Source organism: Cyprinus carpio, chromosome A3, assembly GCF_018340385.1.
Source record: "Cyprinus carpio isolate SPL01 chromosome A3, ASM1834038v1, whole genome shotgun sequence".
NCBI lineage: Eukaryota > Metazoa > Chordata > Actinopteri > Cypriniformes > Cyprinidae > Cyprinus > Cyprinus carpio.
The window spans coordinates 29,819,690-29,826,293 of NC_056574.1; positions in this window are offsets into that span (position 1 = coordinate 29,819,690).

Genomic DNA, 6,604 nt, shown 5'->3' on the forward strand with positions numbered 1-6,604 from the left:
CTCACTTTTCAGAATGATGAGCTTTGTAAAAATTGACGCGTTTCAGAAAGGCAGGGCATAAAAGAGCAACAACAATAAACAACATTATGAAAAAAAGTTTTTTTTTTTTTTTTTTTTTTTTACCTTAAACCACATAAATACTGTATTATATCAAATACCAAATCTATAGTATATTATTATTATCATGAAAGTGAAAGTGACGTGACATACAGCCAAGTATGGTGACCCATACTCAGAATTTGTGCTCTGCATTTAACCCATCCAAAGTGCACACACACAGCAGTGAACACATACACACCATGAACACACACCCAAAGCAAACAATCAACAATGAAATTTCCCAAACTATTAATGTTCTGTAAAAACAATGAAGAGCAGCTTTCATCCGGATGTCCCCATGATGCAAACATGAAATATCATACATACAGTAGAGTAGTAGTTTTTTACAGGTTTTCATTTGATTGTGCTGCTTTTCCATTGTTTTTTTCTAGGTAAATGTAAATATGTTTGACTGTTGTGCTTGCGTCTCTTGCAGCATCTCATGCATGAAACGACATGCTAAAAATGTGATGCTCAAGTTAAAAGAAGTTCAACCCCCATCTTCCTGCATTTTTTCCTATTCCACTGCCTGCATCGCATCTTTGTCAACACAAAAGCGCATTCAGTGTGAATGGCACCTAATGATATATTCTACTTATGGTCCTTCACAGAGCGCGTCACATGTGAGCGGTTAATCACCTGCCCCAACATGCGGTTGGATCATTCTTTTCTCTTTATTGTTAACATTGGCATATTGTCAAAATATCTAACATTTGCTTATATTTCTATTCAAAATCGTGATCCCTCGATTTATAAAAAAATTAATTGTGGCAAAACATTAAATTCAAATTAATACACTCAGAAAAAAGGTACAAAAGCTGTCACTGGAATGGTACCTTTTCAAAAGTCCATATTGGTACCTTAAAGGTACATATTAGTACCTGAAGTCTACATAGTATCTAAAAGGTACAAAAGTGTACCTTTTGAAAAGGTACCACCCAGTGACAGCTTTTGTACCTTTTTTTTTCTGAGAGTGTACCTAGAGTCACAGTGAAATCTATTATTACCAAGTGGACAGTATTTAGTACAACACAGACCCTCCCTGGATCAGGACGTCGCTCCAAACTGAATTAAAGACTTAGAAGAAAACCGGTCAGAGAGGCGACCAAGAGGCCTACAGCAACTCTGAAGCAGTTGCAGGAATTTATGACAAAGAGTGGTCATTGTGTGTATGTGATATTAATATCACAAATTCTCCACAAATATGGCTTGTGTGGGAGGGCTGCAAGAAAAAAAAGCCTCTCCTCAAGAAAGGTCACATGCAGTCACGACTGAGGTTTGCCAAAACCTTGACGATTCTGAGGCAGATGAGACTAAAATGGATTTATTTGGCCTCAACACCAAACAACATGTCTGGTGGAAATCCAGTACAGCTCACCATCCAAATAACAGCATTCCTCCAGTAAAGCAGGGAGGTGGTGATATCCTGTTATGGGGAGTTTCTCTGCAGCAGGGACTGGAGCACTTGTCAGGATAGAAGGAAAAATGGATGGGGTGTCGAATTCTTGAGGAAAATCTTCTGCCCTCTGCCAGAAAGTTGTCAATGGGAAAAAGGTTTACCTTCCAACAGGACAATGACCCAAAACTGAGCACACAGTGGTTGAAGATGAAAAAGGTGAATGTTCTTGCATGGCCTAGTCAGAGCCCAGACTTAAACCCCACTGAAAATCTGTGGAATGACTTGAAGACTGGAGTCCACAAACGATTACCATCAAATTGATCTGAACTTTGAGCAGTTCTGCAAAGAAGAGTGGGAAATTTTTTTTGGTGTTATATCTTTCACTTGGATGTTGTAAGTTGGATAAAACAAAACTGTGTCCATCTTTATTTCAGACTGCAGAGCAACAAAATGTGATTATTTTAAAGTGGGTGATTGTTTCTCTATACCCACTGTAAAAGTGCCCCAAATCAGAATGGAAAAGTAAAGATTCTATGTGATTTGTGCTGTTCACACTGTTATGAAAAAAAAGAAGAAAAAAAAACTGATCTGAGTCGTATGAGCAAAGCACAATAATGGGACATTAGAGTATTTTATTGTGCTGTCTGTCAAAACTGAATGTGACATGCTGTTTTAATGCTAAATGGAGAATATTGTGACTGCTGCAGCAAAGAGAAGAGCTTTCTGTGAGGTACTGTTGTTCAAATAAAATTAAACTATTTATATCTTCAGAACACTTGGAATATACTGTAGTGCACAGAAACATTTATGGTGCTCTTATGATACTTTTTTTTGTTTTGTTTTTTTTTTCTTTGCATAAAGGGATAGTTCACAAAAAAAAAACAAAAAAAAAACTCATGTCCCCTCATGTTGTTCCAAACCCGTAAGACTACAAGAAAAGTTTATTGGCCCTCGACTAATCTGAAAGTGATTGAACTAGTATGACTGTTGTTTCAACACAAAAACGCAAGATGAAACAACTGAATCACACCAAAACAAAAAATTAAGATAGCAAAATAAAAATTTTTAAGTTGACTTGACAAATTGTTCCCTTTCAATGGGTCACTCTCGACGTCACGTCGGTGATGACTGATGAATTGGGATCTCGCCAGAGAGACCAATCCACTTCGAGTGTAACTAAACAAGCCAATGCACATTGGCATGTGATTATTGCATACAGCTGCTGCTGATCACAGCGTGAGTATAAGAGGCAGCAGGTGCACCACAGTCATTCATCCTTTCACTTCGGAGCCGAGCGGTAGTGCATCACTACTGCTCTCTACTTTGGTGTTGCAAAGCAGAGAGCCAGCGAGTGCTGGCGTTATGGCATGGCAGCGGTCATGGTCACACGGCGAGAACAGAAAATCATCTTCGTGCAGACAGCCACACCAGGAGTGTGCGGTGGCAAGCTCCCTTGCGTGCTTCAGCACAAAAGAGCATTTCTCTAAAAGAGCAACACGGGTGATTGCGTCTTTTTAAAGATGTCTTATCATCCATGCGTTTCTGGGTTCAGTCACTCTCTGGCACCTCGGGATGCTCACGATCGCTGTCAACGTGTCTGGGCATTGTTTGTGGATGGTGCATGTTCTTTTTGTGGGGACATGACCATCTCGGAGTTGCTTGAAAGACTCACGGTGACTGCTTCCCCAGAGGGAGTTTGTCATCCCTCAAACACTCCGCAGCCGGCCCTTCTAAACTGTGGAGGGAGCCGGCCGTTTCCTTCGGTTCGCCCCCTCGAGACCAGATGCATCAGAGGACGAGCTTGCTTTCTCCTGGGATGACGACCCGGCTGCGTTGCCCCCTTCGGGTGTGACAGCATTGTCTGAGACAGACCCAGAGATGACAGCTATACTTTCCCGGGCCGCTGAGAATGTTGGGCTCATGTGGAATCGCGCTGGTTCTCAGAGCCCCCCCAGCATGAGTGTGGCCACGACCTGACAGTTCTGCCTGAACTGGGTACTGTGACGGACCTCGCGCTTCGAGCAATGAAGGTGACCACACAGTCTCTAGTTCATGCAATGTTCACGCTAGTGGTCCAGGAACGCTATCTGTGGCTGACTGACATGGAAGGAAACCTGCTGCTTTAACCCGGCTGCAGCCCCTCAGCCTGCTCGTCACCGTGGGCGCCCCCTTTCGGCTGCCCCCACTCCCTTGCAGCAGCAGCACAAGCAGTGTCGTGGAGCCGGTCACAGGCAGGATGCCCAGCCCGTCCAGGCCCCCACCAAACCTGGCAGTAAGCGCAAGTGCAAGAGGCCCTGAGACGGGCGACCCAGAGATGGGTAAAGAATCTTTTGTTTCATTTTGTTTTTGTTCCGCCGCTGGCCCAGTAGCCAGTGGTACCCAAAACTTAAACGATAAAAGAGCGGTTTCCTCAGTCTCTGGGTCTCAAGAGTAGGAGAGTTGTGAACTGTGCATCACTGTGTCACTTCCCTCCTCCTCTCTCGCCAGCGGACAGCAGTGGGTTGTCCAAGAGCACCCTTCCTGCCCAGTAATAGAACTAGGTAAGGGCGGTAGCATTCAAGTCCCTGCTTCATGTCATCACCCGCCGGGCTGTCACAAGCCTCAAACTGGGACCCTGTGTTTTCGGCCGCACACGGAGGAATCAGGTGAGTGTTACACTTTACACCCAGACTCCACCCTCTGCTGTCACAGGCCTCGGGTCGAGTCCCTGTGTTCCACCATGCTGCCCCACCGTGGGTACGTCAGTGGCTCCATTGGTTCCTCTGGCACGGTCTCCCGGAGCCTGGTTAGTGCTCTGTGGCTACTGCAGACCATCAGACTCGGCTATGCGATTCAGTTCGCCCGGCATCCCCCCAAGTTCAGGGGCATCCAGTTCACTTTAGTCAAGGCTGTCGATGCCCCTGTTTTGCGTGCAGAAATCACACTCCTGCTGGCAAAGGGCGTGATAGAGGCAGTCACTCCAGCCAATATGAGGTCAGGGTTTTACAGCCCTTACTTCATTGTGCCCAAGAAAGGCGGTGAGTTATGACCAATCTTGGATCTGCAAGTTTTAAAACATGCGCTTCACAAGCCATTCAAGATGTTGACACAGAAATGCATTTTCGAGTGCATCCGTCCCCAAGATTGGTTTGCAGCGATCGACCTGAAGGACGCGTACATTCATGTCTCGATCCTTCCGTGGCACAGGCCATTCCTGCGTTTCGTGTTTGAGGGTAAGGCATATCAAGGCAAGGCAAGTTTATTTATATAGCACATTTCGTACACAATGGTAATTCAAAGTGCTTTACATAAAAGAAAGTAAAATAATGATGAAGAAAAATAATAACAAAAATAAAACAAGCAATTTCAAAACTTTGGAAATTATTTAAAAATTGACTTATTTAAAATGAATTTAAAACAGTTAAAAATAGAAAATGATTTTACATAAAATACAGTGAATACGTAAAATACAGTGCAATCAGTTCGGACATCGCACAGTGCTCATTCAATAAATGCACAGCTAAACAGATGAGTTTTGAGTCTAGATTTAAATCAGTACAGTCCCTGTCGCCTCGTGTCTTCACCAAAGTCATAGAGGCAGCCCTTGTTCCTTTGAGAGAACAAGGGGTGCACATTCTCATCTCGATGACTGGGTCACACTCGCACAGTCTTGTGATAAGTTGAGCTAGGGTGACCATATGCGCCGTTCATACGGGACACGTCCCGGCCAGTATTTTAATATTGCCTAAAACATCCAAAGCAGTTTGACCAATAACACGCAGGTATTATACATAATCGACCAATCGTGGGGCCGCGCGTGAGAAGGGAGATTTACAGGGAACAATCAAAGCGATGCAAATATGCACACGTGTTTGTTCGTTCGTTTGACTTGAAGCGTCACTGCCCAAAAAAAAAAAAAAAAAAAGACAGCCAAGGGGCGAGAGCGATCCTAAAGCATAAGGAGCCGTCTGCTCTGCTCTCTAGCTCTCATGAATGTCGCACAACGATCGACCTGCAAACAGCCAAAACCTGGATGTTTTAGGCAATATTAAAATCCTGGACGGGACGTCAGACCGAATAACACATCATATGGTCACCCTAAGTTGAGCGCACACAGGGACCTGGTGCTCAGCCACCTCAGCCCATTGGGTCTTTGGGTCAACTAGGAAAAAAGCAAACTCATGCCAATGCAAAGGATCTCTTTTCGCGGTATAGAGTTGGATTTGGTCAGTCAAACAGCATGCCTCACCGAGGAATGTGCTCAGTCACCGGTTCGGCTCCTCAACGAAAGCATGAATTAATGTGGTGCACCTGCTGCCTCTTATATTCACACTGTGATCAGCGGCAGCTGGATGCAATAATTGCTAAAAATGTGCTATAATAATTGCTAATAAATGTGCATTGGCTCGTTTAGTTACACTCAAAGTGGATTGGTCTCTCTGGCGAGATCCCAATTCGTCGGTCATTACCGACGTGACGTCTCCATTTCCTCCTCCAGGGAACGAGGGTTACATACGTAACCGAGGTTTTATTTTTATTTTTTTTTATTTTTTACGGTGAATTGACTTTTCAGTCTGTAAAGGTAAAAATTAAGCTTTCTTCACTCCAATTCATATATTTTCCATCACCTTTTGACAAAACAACTGTTTATACGTGGTGTTTCTGTGATTGTCCAAAGCATGTGAATATGAGGCATGTATTTGGTTGATAAGCATCTAGTCGTAACATTCTAACACAGTGTTATTTCACATTGTATAATTTTGACACCAGAACGCAGGGTTAGCAATGCGAAAGCGACACTTACCCTTCTCTGGAGCAGGGTTTCATAACCCTGTTTAAAAAGTGGTTCTAACCCAGTGTAAAACATTTCTTTCGCCAGAGTTAAAAGCAGTGTTTAAAACTATGATAACCCAGGGTTAAGCGCAGTGTGAAAAGCACTAAAGTGTAGACGTAAATAAGAGATTCACTACAGTGTAGTCAACTTCGATTGTGAGAATGTAGAACCAATTAGCTTGCAACGAAAAGACTGACAGCTTCATTGATTATACAAGGAATATAATCTATTGTCAATTTGAATAAAGGCTTTAATTTTCATGTTGCTAAGAGGACCTGTGGCCACATACACAC